The sequence below is a fragment of the Wolffia australiana genome, chromosome 17 (assembly GCF_029677425.1).
Source record: "Wolffia australiana isolate 7733 chromosome 17, ASM2967742v1".
Taxonomy (NCBI): domain Eukaryota; kingdom Viridiplantae; phylum Streptophyta; class Magnoliopsida; order Alismatales; family Araceae; genus Wolffia; species Wolffia australiana.
The window spans coordinates 3,102,355-3,122,735 of NC_135851.1; the positions used below are offsets into that span (position 1 = coordinate 3,102,355).

A 20,381-nucleotide genomic window follows, 5' to 3' on the forward strand; every position below is an offset into this window, starting at 1 on the left:
TGCAAAAAAATGAAAAAACTTTTGACAGATGATGGAGCAGTGTTGCATGCGACTCTATCCCCCCCCCTCCACAAAAATGGCATGTTCCTACATGACAGGAAGTAAATTGGAGTAAGGAGAAATAGAGACCAAACCAAGGAATGGAGAGCTGCGATTGGTGACTTGAGTTGTCCATCTTATGGCGTAGGTGACCATGGAGAAGTGAGGCTGCACATGACGACGCAAACACAAACGAAGAAAACAAAAGCATAACAAAAAAAAGAAAAATAGATATAGAAAATAAGAAAACAAACAAAACTACTGTTCAGATCATGCTACTATCATTAGGAGGTTTTTCTAGAGGGATATTCATAGGTCCTTGCAAATCCTCCTCTTGTAAATAAGGTTTGAGTCTTTGTCCATTAACAGTAAATTGTTTTTGAGACTGAGGATCTAAAATCGTGACGGCTCCATTCTCAAAAAGTTTTTGGACAATGAAGGGGCCATCCCACCTAGTTTTCAATTTTCCAGGGAATAATTTCAATCTAGAGTTGTAAAGCCAAACTTTCTGGTTCTCCAGAAAGGTTCTTCTCCTCAAGCTTTTATCATGAAACATTTTCATTTTGGCTTTATAAATCTTTGAATTCTCATAAGCCTCATTTCGGAGTTCTTCCAACTCATTCAATCGAAGAAGTTTTTGCTTGCCGGCTTGATCCAAGGCCAAATTGAGTTTTCTAATAGCCCAAAGGGCTTTGTGTTCTAATTCTAAAGGTAGGTGACAGGCCTTCCCAAAGATAAGTCGAAATGGGGACATTCCTAGAGGTATTTTGTATGCTGTCCGGTAAGCCCATATTGCCTCGTCTAGTTTCCTAGACCAATCCTTCCCGTCCGGACACACTATCTTTCTGAAGATCTTCTTGACCTCTCTATTGCACAATTCAACTTGACCATTAGCTTGAGGGTGATACGGGGTAGTGACTCGATGATGGACACCAAACTTCTTAAGGAGGGTCCTAAAATTATAATTTGTGAAATGAGAACTTCCGTCGCTAATTATGGCTCGTGGGCATCCATATCTATAGAAAATAGTTTTTTCAATGAAATTGGACACTACCTTACTGTCATTCGTCTTTGTGGGAATGGCCTCTACCCATTTGGACACATAGTCGACTGCCATCAAAATATATTCATACCCATTAGAGTTAGGAAAAGGGCCCATAAAATCTATTCCCCACAAATCAAAGATCTCTACTTCTAGAATGGGTTGCAAGGGCATGCGATCTCTCTTGTTGACATTAATGGAGGCTTGGCAAGCTAGGCAATTGTTATAAAATTTCTGGGCATCTTGAAATAGAGTGGGCCAAAAGAAACCAGATTCGATAATTTTATGTGCAGTTACCTTAGCTGAGTAGTGCCCTCCTGGTTTTGCATGGCAGAATTCCAAGATGCTTCGTTGTTCGCCTTCGGGTACGCACCGCCTCAAAATTTGATCAAGCCCTTGGTGAAACAACTCTGGGTCCTCCCAAAAATAAAACCTAGCATCCTTCAGCAGCTTCTTCCTCTCGTGGGATGTCCAACCTGTAGGAATTTTTCCTGAAACAAGAAAGTTGACAATGTGTGCAAACGAAGGAACCGATGTTCCTTGTGCGGTTAGAACATGCTCATCAGGAAAATCGTCATTGATCAATTCAGGTTGGGGGCCTACAATCCTAGATAGGTGATCTGCAACTACATTTTCACACCCTTTCTTATCCTTAATTTCTAAGTCAAATTCTTGTAGTAAGAGCACCCATCTAATGAGCCTAGGCTTCGCCTCCTTCTTCGCTAATAAATATCTAATAGCTGCATGATCAGAAAAAATAGTAATTTTGCTACCCAACAAATAAGATCTAAACTTTTCTAATGCAAAGATAATCGCCAGCAGTTCCTTCTCTATGGTAGTGTAATTCAGTTACGCATGAACTAAAGTCCTACTGGCGTAGTAGATGACCACGGGTTTCTTATCAACTCTTTGACCTAACACTATTCCTACGGCAAAATCAGAAGCATCACACATTAGTTCAAAATGAAGGGTCCAATCGGGCCCTTGCAAGATAGGTGCATTCACTAAAGCTTCTTTCAACGTATAAAATGCATTTTTAGCTTCTAGTGTTAGTTCAAAATCATTATTCTTAGACGATAAAAGATTCGTGAGAGGTTTAGAAATTTTAGCAAAGTTTAAAATAAAACGTCTATAGAAACCCGCGTGGCCAAGGAAACCTCTAAGGGTTTTTAGGTTGGTTGGAGGTGGAAGGTCCTGGATGATTTCGATCTTGGCCTTGTCCACTTCCAATCCACGGCTGCTTACCATGTGGCCCAGCACCACTCCCTCCTGCACCATGAAATGAGATTTTTCCCAACTTAGTACGAGGTTGGATTCAATGCATCTCTTTAATACTTTGGTGAGGCTTAGGAGGCAGTTTTCATAGGTAGATCCAAATACAGAAAAATCATCCATAAAGATTTCTAAGCACTCTCCCACTAGATCGGAGAATAGTGCATTCATGCATCGCTGAAATGTGGCGGGTGCATTACATAACCCGAAAGGCATACGCCTAAAGGCATATGTCCCTACAGGACTTGTGAAGGTCGTCTTCTCTTGATCTTCAGGATGAATGTTCACTTGGTTGTATCCTGAATATCCATCAAGAAAACAGAAATATTGTTGCCCAGACAATTTTTCTAGTATTTGATCCATGAAGGGCAGTGGGCAATGATCCTTCTTGGTGGCCTTGTTTTATTTCCTATAATCGATACACACCCTCCATTCTGTAGTTAACCTCTTCTGCACTTCTTCTCCCTTCTCATTCATCTCTACAGTCACTCTTGACTTCTTAGGAACCATATGCACCGGGCTCACCCATCTACTATCGGAGATCGCATATATGACGCCGGCATTTAACCACTTCAGGATTTCCTTCTCAAGGACTTCTCTCATATGAGGATTAAGCCTCCTTTGATGCTCTCTACAAGGTCTAGCTTCCTCTTCCAGGAAGATCCTATGCTCAAAAATTGAGGATGGAATCCCCTTGATATCATCAAATGTCCAACCTATTGCTTCTTTATGCTCCCTAAGCACCTTGAGCAAGTCATCTTCTTGTTCTTGAGTGAGTGAGGAGGAGATGATCACAGGTAAATTCTTCTTGTCATCCAAGTATGCATATTTGAGGGATGAGGGAAGTGGTTTTAATTCTGGGCCTACTTCAATTGAAGGGGAATCTATAATCTCATCATCTAGCTCTCTCCCTTCTACATTCGATAAATACTCCTTTACTACTTCCTCCTCTCCTTCATTTTCTGCACACAAATTTAATTCTTCATTGCTTCCTAAGGGGCACTTCATCATTTTTGAAATATCAATCTGCACTCTCTCTTTTCCAATCTTAAATTCTACAGTCCCCTTCTCCCAATCCATAATCGTCCTTGCCGTTACTAAGAACGGTCGTCCTAGAATAATGGGAGCCAAACTAATGTTTCCTGAAATTTTTACGTCAGTCACTGTGAAATCCACAGGGATTTCACAGCTTTCTACAGTGATCATAACATCAGTTAACCATCATTCAGGTTTCCCAACAGTCCCATCCGCTAAGAGTAAGTCCATGTGTATTTCCTCTAGTTCCCCAAATCCATATTCCTCGTATAAAGCTGTTGGGATGATGCTAATGCTCGCTCCGGTATCTAATAAAACTTTAGAAAAAAAATTTCCTCCTATTTCACATGTGATGAAATGTGCACCTGGATCCCTCATTTTGATAGGGATGGCATTCAAAATGCTAGAAGCATTTTCTGAAAGTTTTACTACCTCCCTATGTTTCCTAGTAGTGCAAGAATCCTTAAGGTACTTCTTTAAGGAGGGTGCACACCTAAGCATGTCTTCTACAGTAACAGTCATGGTGGCTTTTTTAAAATTTTCTAACAACCTACTTTCATAATCCAGGAAAGGTTTTCTTCTATTTAAAGCAGAAGGGTAAGGAACATCTTGAGCACTAGTGGAAGGTAGAGGCTCCTTCGCGTAGGAAGGGTCCTCTCCTTCTCTATTCTGCTCGTTCCCTTCCCTTAAACTCTCTGCAGAATTCTGATAAGGATCCTGAAGTTCTTTTCCACTTCTCAATTTTGAGATTGCTAGAACTTCAGGGTCTTCCTCCTTCATCTCATCATGAATAGAATGATGTACATGGTGTAGGTTGCATGGATTTATCATGGGTTTAGTAGGGAATCTACGAGATGTGCAATTAGGTTCTGTTGGCGTACCTTGAGGTTCAGAAGTTCCAGGTTTAAAGCTCTCTAGCAGCTTCCTCATTTGCTCTTGCGATTCCAGCATTTGCCTCGTTTTGAACTCCATCATTACTTGCATCCGCATCTCGATTTCTGCCCACAATTTCTGATTCTGCTTCTCTATCATGTCGGAAATAACCGGGGTTAGTGTAGAAAAATCAGGTTGACTTTGAGAGGGAACCTGGTACTGCTGTTGAGGTCTAGGCTGAAACTCCTTCAATTCCAACTCTCTATTGTTGGAATTGAAACTGAAAGGGAGCCTTGTTTCCTTGGTGGGAGCTCTCTCCACCTTGGAAACCAACCCTCTTTTGGCCAGCCCAAGGTTGTTGTTGTTGATTGAATGCTTTCACCTCCTCTTCCATGGACTGGCAAGCTCCATCTTCATGTTCTCTGCTGAAACAGAGAGAGCAAATTTTTGCTTTAACAATAGGAGAGTTATTCAGAAAAATATTCCTCAAGGTGGAGGTGAGCTCTTCTAATTTTTTATTGGTCTCTCTAAGGCCTGCTTGCAGCTCCACTTCCTTGGCGTTGACCTGCAGAACTCCTGCCCTCTTTGGTTGCACAGTCCTTCCATTTTGGTTCGCTCCAATTTCCTGCAGATCAGTTTCTGCAACTCTCTCCAAAATATCAAAGACTTCATCCTCATACGCAGTGTAAAAGGTTCCACCGATGGCTAAATTGTCCTTGTTTTTCATGAAGTCTGACAGAGATTCATAAAAAATTTGGGCCAATTGACAGTGCTCAATTCCATGATGAGGGCATTTCCTCAGCAGGTCATTGAACCTTTCCCATGCTTCACTAAAAGCTTCACCATCATGGGGATGGAAATTGTGTATCTCTCTTCTATAAAAATTTGTTTTAGAGAGGGTAAAATTTCTGCAGAAATTTTCCCTGCATCTCTTCCCAAGAATTAAAAGTAATTCCTAAGTTACAATACCAGGAGAATGCTTTATCTTTCAATGTTAAAGGAAAATATTTCATTTTTAACATCTCTGTAGATAATCCTGGAACATTTTGGGAAGAGCATCTAATGTGGAAATCATCTAAAAATTCCAATGGATTTTGTGCAGGTAATCCATTAAATTTAGGCAAGGAGTGAATCAAAGCATTGTCATACCTGAATAAGATTCCCTCACCTATGTTCAGATTTACATCTGTTTGCCGTAGGCTTCCGGAGGGTGTTGATCTGTCCAGCATGGTTCTCCTTCTCTCATGCTGTTGACGTCCTTCTTCTGCCATAGTTTCCTGCTGGTTTTCTGGTTCTATGACTGTAGATTCTGGAGTGGCGTCTCGCGCAACGTTCTCTGCACATCTCTCACCAGCCTTTGACCTTGTCACTACCATAGAACTTCGACAAAAAGTTAGAAAGACAATAAGCTGAGGATTTTCAAGTCCTGAAGCTTTAGGAGAATGAATAAACAATGACTGAAGAGAAAAGAAAACAATAACTACTGTTCTACCTTGCTCCCCGGCAACGGCGCCAATTGATGAGCTCAAATTAGGTAGTTTTTAACTGGTTAATTACTGGTTAATCGTGTGAGGATTGAGCTTATGCAACGATATTTGTAACCTCACAGCCGTAGGGCGAGCAAGGTGTCGATCCACAGAGAGCAGTTAAAATAGCAGTACTTTCTTTTCAAATCAATGTGTATTCAGATCTATATATTCAGTCGCAAAAAGTCAATTAAAATTTTTCAGTAAAGTCTACAGAGTGTTCTTTTTTAAAGTTTCAGTTCAACAAAATCTTCATTAAAGATTTTCTTTACTGAAGATTTTACTTTTACCCTTGGAGGCAAATCCACGAACACCCTATGGGCGCCCTACAGATGTCTCTGCTCGCGGCCTGAGCTGCTTGCAGAGACGCAAGCAGGGCGTCCGTGTGCTGCCCTGGCTGCCTTGGTTGCCGGCGGCATGGGCTACTGGCAGCATTGGCTGCCAGCAGCTTGCGCTGCTGGCGGCCTTAGTTGCCAGCGGCGTGGGCTGCTGGCAGCGTGCGCTGCTTGCGGCCTTGGCTGCCCGCAGCTTGCGCTGCTGGTGGCCTTGGTTGCCGGCGGCGTGGTGGCTTGGGCTGCTAGCAACCTAGGCTGTAGCCTTGGTTGCTGGTTGCCTCAGCTGCTGGCGGCCTGGAAGCTGCTAAAGGAGGCGATTTCACACCGGATTCTGAACAACAACAGTGGGTTTGTTAGGAAGAAGAATGGAAGATCAATTTGAACAAACGGTGAACTCGAAATCAAACTAGAACGAAGAACAATCTTGTCCGGAATGACTGGAAGCACTACTGAGTACCTTCTAGTCCCAAATTCGATTGTCTTAGAAAGGAGAAGAAGACTAGAACTGAAATTGGAACCCTCACACCTCCTTGTGTCACTCCCTTCTGGCAAGGCGATGATCGTCGTGCTACAGCTATTCCTCAGCTTGTTTCTCTCCCAGCTCCAATGCTTATCAGCTCTTGGAGGGTGCAGAACCCACCGGTGTGTGTGGGTGCGGCAGCGCACACTTGCGCGCACACACACTGATGAACGCGTGTGCCTATGCTGCCATGTGTGTTGTTAGAACAGAGGAAGGAAAGAAAGAAAAACATGGAAGAAGAAAAACAAGAGAGAATAGATCAAGATCTTTGTATTAACTTGGAATTGCATTTGGAACATTGGCAATGTATTTATATATATTCATATAGGTAGTTATAAGTATATATCCATTGTAACAGTTAACAACGGATATATGCCTTTAAAAGTTCTTTTTAAACTTGACCGTTATAACGGATCGGGTGCACTGACCACAGCCGTTGATTGGTGCATTGAACCCATCTACTATAACACTATATTGTTGTATAATCTAGACCGTTATAATGAATCGGGTGCACTGATCACCACCGTTGATCTATGTTGTGGTCCATCGTGCATAACGGCTACCCGTAGATTAAATTGTGATCGTTATAACTTCTTATGATTTAATCCTGACTGTTTAAAGTATAATCCTATCTATATTTAATCCTAATTTATATTTGAACTTATATTGACTCCTATTCTTCTAACCTCTAACAAGTATATTGTATTTAAATTTTACTAACTATTTTATTTTAAGTCCCTATCAGCTGGGAGGACGTCTGCTGATTCTTCCCGCTCATCTGGCTCCTTCGTCTGGCTCCGACTCGGCCAATAGATTTCTCTGGCTCCTTCGTCTCAGCATTCTTCTAGCAGACGAAGTGAGTAAAACTCCTTAATACCCCCCCCCCACAAGACCATCTGTGGCGCAGACAACGTTTAGCTTGTTCCTCAGACAAAAAAATCACACGTTCAAAAGCGGTTTAGTTAGACAATCTGCTAATTGACCGTCACTTTCAATAAATTGAATTTTAAGAGCTCCTGCTGCAACTTGTTCACGAACAAAGTGATAGTCAACTTCAATGGGCTTCATCCTTGCATGAAAGTCGGGTTAGCAGCAAGATAAGATGCTCCTAAATTATCACACCATAACGTTGGAATAGTATCAGTATTGATTTTTAATTCATTAAGCAGAGATTTAATCCATAAAACTTCTGTTGTGGCGTTTGCTAAAGCCTTATATTCGGCTTATGTGCTAGATCTTGCGACTGTTGCTTGTATCCTTGAATTCCATGAGACTAAATTTTTAGCAATAAAAATAAAATATGCTCTAGTCAACCACCTGTCTTCTTTGTCACCTGCCCAATCAGAGTCACTAAATGCATTGATGTTAGTATTAGAGTTTTTGTAAAAAAACTATCCATGTAATAAATTGTCTTTAAGATATCGAAGTAAATGTTTAAGTGCATTCCAATCTTCTGAATTTGGTGAATGCATTTTTTGGCACGCTTTATTTACTGCAAAAGTTATATCAGGATGCATTATTGTCAGATATTGAAGTACTCCAACTATTTGTCTATATAATGTATCTAAAGAAGGATCAACTTTGTTTTCAATTTTGATTTTCAAAGAAACAGCAGTGGGTGTAGGTAACGGTTTTGAGTGTTCCATCTCTGATTTTTTAAGAATTGATAGCAGATAACTTGATTGAGGTAATAAGGAACCATCCTGATGAGAGATCAATTCTATGCCAAAAAAATGTTTGGCGGGTCCTAAGTCACGGATAGCAAACTCTTCATGTAATTTAGAGACAATGTATTGAATTTCTTTAATTTCGGGCAAAATAATGAGGATATCATCAATATATATGAGTATAAAAACTGGAACACATTTAGTACTAAAGAACAAAGAAGTATTCGTTTTAGAGCCAATAAAACCAAGTGTGTGTAAGGAAGTAGACAGTTTTTTAAACCATGCTCTAGGAGATTGCATTAAACAATTAATTGATTTTTAATAAAACTAGGATGAGATGGATCTTTGAAACCTGGAGGTTGTTCCATGTAGACAGTCTCTTCCAGATCTCCATGTAAAAATGCATTTGATACATCTAATTGATGTAGTTTCCAACCTTTGTTAATTGCAATGGACAATAATAATCGAATAGTAGTATGCTTAATTACTGGGCTAAAAGTTTTATTGAAATCAAAACTTTCTTGTTGCATAAAGCCTTTAGCTTCTATTCTGGCTTTCTATCTATCAATCGATCCATCTGGCTTATATTTTAGCTTATATACCCACATACAACCTATAACATGCAAGTTTTGATTCCTGGGCACTAAAATCCATGTTTTGTTTTGTAAAAAAGCTCCATATTCATTTTTCATTGCCAGCATCCAATTGTTATCTTTGGACACTTCATTATACGTATTTGGTTCTGTGTTGCTAATGCTTAGAGATAAACATTCAGGAATAGGATTCGCAATGAATGAAAAGAAAGATGAGTCATTTTATGATCATCTTTTGAATATATATCATTGAGAGTTTTCATTTTGACTGGAACTCCTGGTTCAGGTGTCAGATCAAATGTGTAGGATATAGCTATAGAAATTTCCATTGATGTCGTACTTGTTGAATTAGTACTATCGGATTATTCTGGAAAGTTTTTTTGTGTATTCTTTGTCTCTCTAATACTATCTCTTTGTTTTATGATTTCAAATGAGTTATTATTATTACCAATATCTTATTCCAATGTTGGTAATATAGACTGTTTATCAATAATTGGGATATTGGATACTACCATTGGGTGAGATCCAAGTATCCCTGAGTGGTTCCTTATTCAGATGCTGGATTTAAATGGAAATTCGCTCTCATGAAAAAAAACTTGCCTTGAAATAAAAATTTTACCTGATTGCAGTGAGAGACATCTGTATCCAAAGTGTATTGAGCTGTACCCACGAAGACGCATCTTTCTGACCTTGCATCTAGTTTATGCTGTGCATATGCTCTCAAATAGGGGTAACATAGGCATCCAAAAGTTTTTAAGAAAGAGTAATCTGGTTTACTGTTGTATAAAGTTTCGGAGGGAGATTTATTTTCAAAAACAGGAGTAGGCATTCTATTTATAAGATATGTAGCTGTTGCTACTGCTTCATCCCAGATTTTTTTAGGCATGGATGCATGATTCAATAGAGCCAAAGCATCTTCAACAATATGTCTATGTTTTCATTCCACTGTTCGATTTTCTTCAGGGGTATGAGGGCATGATACCGGATGAAAAATTCCATGCGTTTTTATAATTGGATTGAGAGCTTGATCCTCTCCTCCCCAATCTGATTGACAATAATTAATTCTAGTAGAAATTTGATTTTCTACCCTCTTCTGAAATTCAAGAAAATTTTGTTGTACTTCATTTTTATGTTTTAACAAGTATAGCCATGTATATTTGCTAAAATCATCCACAAAAATTACATATTAAGAAAAACCAAAATTAGACAGAATAGGAGAGGGACCCCACAGCTCTGAATGTATTATTTCAAGCGGTTTAGTCGATCTATGATATATTTCAGAAAATGGAAGTCTATGGGATTTTGAAATTCTACAGGGATCACAAATAAAATGTTTAGAAAATTCTGAAAAAGGAAGTCCAAATTTTTTAATGACAATATTCAGAATTCGAAAATAAGGATGTCCAAGATGAGAATGCCAACTTTCTGAAGATGCTTTTTCCCCAATGAATGCAGCAGGTTTTTCAGAGGTTGGCTCTAAACAGTAAAGTCCATCCTTAATTATACCCATCAGTAGTATTCTGTTGGTTTTCTTGTTCTTCACAAGACAATACAATGGGTGAAATTCAACAAAGACATTATTATCTATAGTTAATTTATGGACAGATAACATATTCTTTTTAATTTCAGGTATGTGTAGTATATCCTTTAGAAACGACTTTTTATCAGAAGTGAAAATTTTACAAGATCCAATGGATACGATTTTCAAACCTGTACCATTACCCACAAGTAGATGTTCATTTCCTTGAAAGTTTGAAGGAGTGGAGATCATGCTTGAGTTTGCTATGACGTGATGAGTTGCCCCACACTATCAGGAAACCATGTACCTTCTCCAGGGATGTTGAACATATTTGCCTGAGGATGTTTCTGAAAATTCTGTCTTGGTTGCCCCCAATTCTGCTGGATTCTTGTGAATTCTTGACATTCACGAGCCCTGTGGCCCAACTGAGTACATAACTGGCACCTTGGCTGGAATCGGTTGACTCTCCCTCTTCCTCGACCACAGTTGTAACCTCTGGCTTGGTAATTTTCTTTTCTTGAAGAATTATGCACTTGGTTAGCCATAGGAGGAAATGCACTAGTACTTGCCCTTTGTTGATATTCTAGGTAGATTTCTTACGACTTGAGATTGGTAACTATTTCCTCAAGTTTGATGTGTCCAAGATTAGCATTCACACACATGACAAATTGACTATATTCTGTAACTAAACCTCTTAGAAACGTGTATTTAATTGTATCTTCATTCACTTTAGCTCCAGCCGCTTATGGTGATTTAGTAATGAAACGGAAATGCCTAACATATTCATCTACTGTCATATTACCTTTCGCCATAGTGTGAAATTTTTTAATGAAGCTCCATCACTCTGGCTTTGTTTCTGCTGGAGAAAGCAGCTTTGAGCAAATCCCGTGCTTGCTTGGTTGATTTTGCCTGGCTAACGCACGGAATCACAGATTCTGAAAGAGTTGAGTGGAAGAATCCCAAAACGTCATGATCACTTAGCCACCATTGTTGATACCCTGGATTCTCCATTATGTTGCCCTGTGCGACTTGAACAAACGAGGGAGGTGGGTCATTTTGAACAAATGAAAACATTTCATACCCTTGGAGAATTGGAAGAACAGAGGCCTTCCAGGTCTGGTAGTTTTCACCATTGAGCTTGACCAATACAACAGCTCCTGGCGGGATGGTCACCGGGACTTGTCCAACAGTGACATTACTTCTAGTTGAAGATGAGCATCTAACGATGATGCTGCAACAATTGTTCCTTATGCCTTGGTGATGACTGGATCTGATACCATGTTAGATCTTCTTGAAGCACGGAACCAAGGGGCAAGAGAGGAGAATGTAGAACAGAGGAAGGAAAGAAACAAAATATGGAAGAAGAAAGACAAGAGAGAATAGATCAAGATCGTTGTATTAACCCGGAATTGCATTTGGAATATTGGCAATGTATTTATATATATTCATATTGGTAGTTATGAGTATATATCCGTAGTAACAGTTTACAACGAATATATGCTTTTAAAAGTTCTTTTTAAACTGGATCGTTATAACGGATTGGGTGCACTGATCACTACCGTTGAATGGTGCATTGAACCCGTCTACTATCACAGTATACTGTTCTATAATCTAGATCTTTATAATGAATCAGGTGCACTGATCACCTCCGTTGATATGTGCTGTGGTCCATCGTGTATAACAGCTACCCTTAGATCAAATCGTGACCGTTATAACGTCTTATGATTTAATACTGAGTGTCTAAAGTTTAATCCTTTCTATATTTAATCTTAATCTATGTTTTAACTTATATCGAGTCCTATTCTTTTAACCTCTAACGAGTATATTGTATTTCAATTTTACTAACTAATTATTTTATGATCCCTATCAGTTGGGAGGACGTGTGCTGCTTCCTCCCGCTCATCTGGCTCCTTCATCTGGCTTCGACTTGGCCAGCAGATTCATCTGGCTCCTTCGTCTCAGCATTCTTTTAGCGGAATAGGCGAGTTAAATTCTTTAATATGTGGCCGCTCCACGGATGGTCAATTGCACACGGGGCCAGTTTCGGTGGTCACCCAAGACGGGGCATGGAGGTGCTGGTTTCTCCAAGGGAAAGTTCTTGGATTACCTGCACAACGATCCAAGAAGTGATTTCTTGGAACTTCTTACGCTGATTTCTTCAAGAAAGAGAATTCTTTGAACCTCTCTGGTGTCGGCTTCCAAGAATTGGCAACACAGTGACAAGAGCAAAAACAGGTTGAGGATACAACTTTGGCGGTGCAGGATTGAAGACTAGTTGGCATCACCAGCTTGGACAAGTGAGGGCGCATCGAGGAGTTCAAAACACTTCAAGAAGGGCTTACTAGAGTGAATTCTTGAGCAGAAACATAAATAAGAAATATGTTGCTTGCTTGGACAACCACGGCATTGTGCGGCCACTAGGAGGGCAATGAAGACGATCCACAAACTGTCATGAAGTAGGATGCCATGTCTTCCCACGATCAAGGCTTCAAACTGTCTAAGAATATCTGAAAACTCTCCAAAGCTAGAAAATCAAGAACAAAGAAGAAAAAATAGTACTTTGGTTCTCCAAATTTCAGTCTATTTGTCCTCTTGGGCATGTCAGCCTTTCTATAGGCCTTAAGGCATGCCCAATTGGGCATAACTAGAGAGAACCGTCTCGAGATGAGTGTTATCGCAAAACGACAAAAACTAAAACGTTCAAAAAAGACAAGGCCCAAAAAATTTTACAGTTCAGCTAAGAAATTACAAAATAAAATAAATAAATGAAAACATGTGCGGCCCTAGCTTCACGTAGAGTACTTAAACAAATCGTCGCGGGTGTCAGCTCGAGTGGGTCGGTGAGGTTCTTGGCGTCATTCCGTGTTGATGGTGAGATTGACCCCCATCACTCTTTGTCATCTCCTATCTCCTACGACACACTCCAGTGTCGTAATTCTGCCACCTTTCAAGCCACGTCACGCCCACCTTAGGGACGGCTTGGTGATGCTCACCTATTTGGCAATAAACACTACGACGATGATCGATCATGTTGATGAGGTACGCCGTTCCACTTTCTCGTCAGTTACATTACGTCTTTCAATGTACTTTTGGCTGCACTCCACCACGCCGTTCCACTTTCTCGTAAGTTAAGGTGAGAGTTTAATGGAAGTATTTCCTAGGTATGGGTTGAGCACGTCACTTATGTGTGAGCTTCAATGGAAGTATTTCATTCAATGTCGTAGTCATCGTTGTTGCTTTGACAAGGCTTAGAAGGTTACCATCACCATCATCAGTTGGCCACAACAGAGCTCAGAGCTTGAAGAATCCCCACGAGTTGGGCCTGCCCATACTCCAGCCTAGGTCACTGCATTCACGTAATTACCTCTCAAAGGACATCATTAACAATATCCGACATCATCTTGGTATCCGAGCATCACCTCGGTACCATTGGACGATGTCAGTGACATCATCTCACATTATTTTGGTATCAAAGCATTATCTCGGTACTCGTCATACGACGTTTGACATCACCCCGCACTATGAGCATGAAGCTTTGTAGCAACTCCTGGATAGTAAACCTAAAGCCTCAATGTGACCATAACTAGATTTGATTCTGTGTACCTGACTGACCTACAACCTATATTGGTGACAACTATGTACTTTTTGTTTTGCGATGCAATGCGTTCATTAATGTCCTTATGCAATATCTCTAAGATACTAGGCGAATGCAAGGCCATCCTTGAAATTTTGAATATGGGGTTCTACTAGAATGAGGTTTAGGGGCCTACCCGGTATCTGGCTGATAAACTCAAATAAGGGTAGTTATTTCCATGCATTAATCATCTTATATCTTCTAAAAGTAAGTACATCATTGCCAAAACTGCTTGTTTTTGCATAGTAATGAGATCATGCCTTTTCACTACCCTAAAGATGAAAAAACTTACATTTCTACTTAATTAGTGTTTCCATCAATGATTTGACATAAATTTCACGAGTTAAACAGTTCTGGATTTACTCTTAATGGGATTTGAGGGATATTTCTAACCCCCACTTGACTCATTGAGTCAAGTGGGATATGAATCTAACGATTTCCCTAGTGTGTTGATTTGTTAAGGTTGACTTTTCATGGTCATAAAATTATGAAATTTTATGGGAAAGTCAAGAAAGTAGTCTGAAAGCTTGGGACAAAAATTCAAGTCAAAAGGAGCAAAGATCAAAAAGATACACGCTGACCAGTGGAGCTCACTCAATTGACAGGCTTGGTGCAAAGGAGCTTGAAGGAGACCTTCTAGAATGTCCTTGGAGGCTTCCAGCTTGATCAAGACATATGGGGGTGACTCCAGATGGCAGATCCTGGTTGGATGAGAGCCCAAGGTTGAGATCCAGGCCAGGATCCATGAGGTGGAACCCATCCATCCATCCATTCCAGCCCAAATCCAAGGGCTAGAGATGATTTGTAACAAACTCTAACCAACTCTAACCAACTTGTTCTGTTCCCTCCAAATTCGACCTGGAGGGAAAGAATCTGGTTGGTTGGGGTCTGTTCACCTGGATTGAAGCTTCAAGAAATCAATCCTGGACGTTCATCCATGATCCAACCACCAAGAATGACTGAAACAAACACATGTACCCCTATAAAAGGGCCCCCCTCACCCTCTTTGAGAGCATCCAAGAATTGAGTATTGTTTTCTTTACTTTGTGTCTTTCTTGAGCTTGTTCCTGGGTCCATCTTCATTCAGAAGGTGCAAGGACTCTTCTAGAAGCGTCCTGGATCTTGAAGCCAGTTGGTAGGGAGTTGGAGCAACAATCTTGGGCCATTTGTGGTGTGACAAAAAGGTTACGCTGTTCTTTCCACCCTATCTCCTTCTAGAATTCTCTTAAGCTTCTTAGCTATACTTAGGCAGATATACAACGTCTCAAGCTTTCCAACGCCTACTCACACGTGTCAAACCGATATCTGGAACTCCAGATATCGTCGTTTTGGTCCATAGCACGTGAGAGGACCTCCGCGCGCGGTGGAGCGGCGAAGCCCAGCGCACAAGCAGTGGCGGAAGCGCCCAGGCTTGTGCGTTATCTCTCTCCTCCTCTTCTTTTTTCCATTCAATTAATTCAAAATTTTTTATCTCTCTCTAGAGACGATAAAAAACTCTGAAAAAATTCTCAAAAATCATTTTCAATCTAAACTTTCTACGGAAATGTTTTTACACTTGGTAAAATTCATATCATCCTTCTTAATTGAACATTTACCTTCATAATCACTAAAAGCTTTACAAAAAATGTTATATGAATCTTGAACTTGCAATACTAGTTGAAAATCTTTCTAACTAACTACCTAGCTCCCTGAGGGATCGACCCTTACTAAAATACTACTAGTAAGGAAATTAAATTGTTGATTGGTACTTAACTATCCTTACAAACGACTCTCAATCAAATTGTACCCCTTAGTTAGGACCAATCACTGGCCATATATGATCTTAAATGGAGTACATCCAGTGGTGTGATTCACTAACAAATTAAAACCAAACTCGGCTTGCGGAATCACGCAATACCACGAGCTGAGATTATCCCCTGCGATGAAACGGAGAGAATTCCCCATGCTGCAATTCATCAGTACCATTTGACCATCCTTTTGTGGATAGTAGGCCATGGAGAATTTGAGCTTCGTGTCCATGAAGACCCATAGGGTTTTCTAGAAGTAACTCGTAAAAGCAAATCATGGTCAGACACGATAGACTGGGGTACCTCGTGTTGGGAGACAATCTCGTCGAAGAAGAGTTGTGCTAACTTGGATGCATGTGCTGTCTTTGAACATGGCACAAAGTGTGCCAGCATGATAGAGTCGTGCCAGCAATGAGTTATACATAAACCTAGGATGAAGTCCATAATAACATCGTCCCAAGGGCACATCTGCATTGGAAGAGGCATATAAAGTCTGGCATTCTGCTTGGTCATATTTGCCTTGGAGAAAGTCAAATATTTTGAGGCAATCTTACCAAAATTCCTTTTGAAGTAGGGCCACTAAAACTGATACTCTTAGGCCAGGATGGTCTTGGTGACCAAAATGTCCACTAAGACCACCCAAATGAATCTCATAAATGAGAAAACTGCATATGGGGTATGTTGATAACATGATAAATGAACATATATTTCCAAAACAATTATGCTTTTAGTATTTTTAATTTATTATTCATCATTTTATTATTTAAATTAATTAAATATTTATGCATAAGCTATAAATTCTATTTTATTCACATTACGGTTATTTTTTTTACTAAACTCCTTGGCTTATTTGAAGTCAAGAAGTTTATAACGAATGAGTATTATATAATTTTACATGTGCTGAAATTCATAGGAATGAGAAGATACAATTCTTCAAGAGTTGGACAATTGTTTAGAGTCTAGTGATTCTCAAAAAGGGCTTCAAAGGAGAAAATTGATATTTTGGGCCATCAAATCAGAGGAAGATGGGCCATTACCTGACATGTCCATTGGGCTCTCTAAAGCCTTCCAAATAGAGAAGTTGAAGATTACTCTCAACCCATGAAGAAAAAGGGGCGAAAATGGCAGGAAAGAAAAATAGAAAAAACCCAAAGGGGTATTTCAGTAATTTTTATTATCTTTAAATACTATTCTCTCCCTCATTTCCCCTTTTTCTGGATGTGCTCTCGCAAGTGGTTAACCAGCAGTACAAATAATATTTCAGGATCCAGGTTGTTCAACATGCTCAATGTATGTTTGTTGAAGTTTTCATTCAATTTCATCTCTTGCCTTGAGGTTTTAAGAACCAAGGTTTGCATTTTCACATTATCATCCATCCATTCAGCCATAAAATACATCTTTTTCTCACCCTAAACATTTGATTTTCCCTACTTTCTCTCAATAGAATCATTTCATTCTCCCTCTAGATCTTCACACATATCCTTGGTTCATCCTCTCCAAATTTCGTAAAAAGTATCCTTCATTTGAACCTTCAAATTGTATCTCGAAGTTCTTCTACGCTATCTATTCATTTTCTCTCTCTATCTCTTCATTTCATTCATTTTTCACTCTCTAAAACCGTTTCTTTCTTTTTCTAAAATCCAATCCAGTCTCTCTCTAAATCATCATTCTTTCTTTCTTTCAAAGTTAAAAAAAAAAGCTAACAAAGATCTCCATACCAAGATTGCCGCCACGTCTTTGAAGTCATCGCTATCGTCTTCATCAACCCCTGCCAACTTGTGTCCCACCCAACCAGTATGTGAAGGCAACAGTGAAAACAAATATGGGTTTAACACACCAGGTGAGAAGCACAACTGCGCCACCGACTAGCTCAAATTTCTCGCTAGTGCATGCTCATTTTATTCACCAATTTATTGTGTTTTCAATTTTGTCATGTCGGTACTCGTGTTGTCGCATCCGTATCATTGTGTTTTTTTCTGTCCGTACCACCGTACTCATCTGTATTGTTTTATTTTTGCATCTTTTAATTTTTTATTTATGTTGTAAAAGGGATCCCTTGTTGGACCCCTTATTGGACTCATTGTAAAGGGCCCATCATGACCCTATATAAGTCCAGAATGGGAACCACACACGTTTCAGATCTGGCTGTTCTTTGTTTTGCAGTTACACATGTCAGGTCTCACAAGAGAACAAATAAGGGAGGAGAGGAGGAGAGGAAGAGGAAGAGGAAAAGAAGATAAGAGGAAGAAGAGAGGAAGAAGGTGGGGGAGAGTGGAAGTATGGATCATCAGCGTCCTCATTTCTGTGTTTTCCGGTTGTAGCCCACCGCTGGCCGTCGCATGATTTCTGTTGCAACCCCCCCATAATCTCTCCCCAACCGCATTATTACCAATCCATCAAATGCCAATGATCGTTTGCCCATCGACTCGTTGACCGATCTTCAATTGCTCTGCCATTAGTCACTGGAACGTTGATCCTCGCACCATCAATTCTGCCGACGACCGCTTAGAATCGTGAGGCTAATTGTAGTCATGACCATCTCACACCTTGGTTTTCCTGGTCGCCAATCGTTGTTTGTCACAGTCTTGGCCCTACTGACATCCGTCTTGAATTGTGCAGCTAATCACGTGTGTGACCATCATCGCACCTTGGTGGTCTAGGTCGCAGATCATTGTTGTCACACTGGTGACCTTGCCGACGATCGATTCAAATCAAGCGGCTACTCACGGGAGTTACAGTTCATTGCACCTTGGTCATCCAAGGAATTCTCTCTCGTGGAGGTCAACGCCTTATGAAACGAGATCCAGCAGCCTCCAGGACGTCTCGTGCTTCCATCCTGCCTTTGTCTCCAGGTTGCTACATACCCTCGAATTGCCTTCAATCAACAATGGAATTCTGCGGTTGTGGGACTCGCCCTGTCCACCCATGTGGTGCAATGAAATTACTGACTTCTGCCCCCGACACAGCTACCAACCGTCATGGAAATTCGTCACAAGTATTTGGTGTCGCTGCACAGGATCGACAGCACGTATTACGTCACAATAATGCAAGATGATGGATAATATTCAAGATGAATTATGAAGATTTTAGAAAACTCTATTTGAGCAATAATGGGATGGCCGACTTAGGAAGAAAGGCACAATAAATCCTCGGGAAGAAAACAGATCAGGAAAGACTCTAGATGACCCCTGGAATCAATTGGAATGATGACGTTGAGAGAGGCATTTTATGACCTGTGGGAGTTGCACCTTTACTATCAGAAATATAATTGTATAGCGCAAGAATATCCTATCTCTTGACCATAGGTGGCTATCCTATTCAGCAATTTCCACAATATATCAGCAGAGGAAAACGATAGTGAATGATGGCACTACAAGAAGTAATGATACTGAAAGAAATGGGGAAAGAGAGAGAGGTAGAACCTGGAATGCACGCCTCGTTCAGGCACCTTAGAGACAATACACCTTAGTGCAGCACCAGTGCGAGCTGGAGGAGACATGGATAAGATGATGACCAATTGAGCGCAGCGTCATCAAATGGTGAGACAAGCAGGCGAGGCCGTGGGAGTGACTGGCGTAGAGCGCGCTTGAGTCAAGGACATGGGCGCACGTAGGCGAGGGTGATTCCAACCCCCAAACGAAGTCGACGGGCACGGCTGGCATTCGGCAAACCTGATGCGGGGTGCCCGGCCAAAGGGTAGGCTGTCCTGTGCGCGTCGGGTAGAGACGAGTCACGCCGGACGTGAGGGCGGGCGGCTGACCGAAATGCGACGGGGGGCGTCACTGGGCGTGCAACAGGCCGAGGTGTGGCACGGGGCGTCGCTGGGCATGCGGCAGGTTGAGGCATGGTGCGGGCATCGCTGGGCGTGCGGCAGGCCGAGGCGCAGTGCGAGCGTTGCAAGGTGCGACCGTCGGTAGGTCGACGGACAACTAGCGATGATGGCGCACGGCGCAACAGCACAACTTGATGACGATGAAGCACTGAAGGTTGAATTCTCAAGGTCTTCTTCGAAGTTCTTCATGAATAACCACCAAGAAGGCCAATTCTTGAAATGGCTCCTTTATGAAAGAGAGGACGGGGAACTAATGTCATTCGGACGTAACACGGAGTGATCTCAATGTGTGTAAAGGCACGACGAGGAAGACACAATCTTCACGATCCTACTTCCACGACGATCTAGCTATCTCTCAAGAACGAAAAAGAAAGAAGGAAAACATAACAATCAGATTTCAAATTTCTCAAGTCTGTCCATCACTTGGGCATGCCATCCCTTATATTGGGAGGATGAGTGCCAAGTGACCGTTCATCGAGGAGGAAACTGTCGCACGATGATAAATCCAAAATGATAGTAATATACATCTGCAATTCTAGCTATTTTATCTACTTCTTTATCTTTATCTGGATATATAAACCAACACTTATGTTAAGTTGTGAAAAATCATGAAATAAAATCACCTTTTTCTAATTTGGGATTAATTATTGTCATTTGTGGGACTAACCCCACTTAACTCAATGAGTTAAGGGGAATGAATCTCACTC

At 40.8% G+C, this 20,381-nt stretch overlaps 1 non-coding gene across 1 annotated transcript; it reads left to right on the forward strand.

The window, feature by feature from the left end:
- The first annotated feature begins 5,037 nt into the window (after positions 1–5,037).
- On the forward strand, positions 5,038–5,146 carry LOC144714694 (small nucleolar RNA R71). The gene has a single exon (XR_013584435.1). It is a non-coding gene; the product is annotated as a small nucleolar RNA R71 (small nucleolar RNA).
- The last annotated feature ends 15,235 nt before the right edge of the window (positions 5,147–20,381 follow it).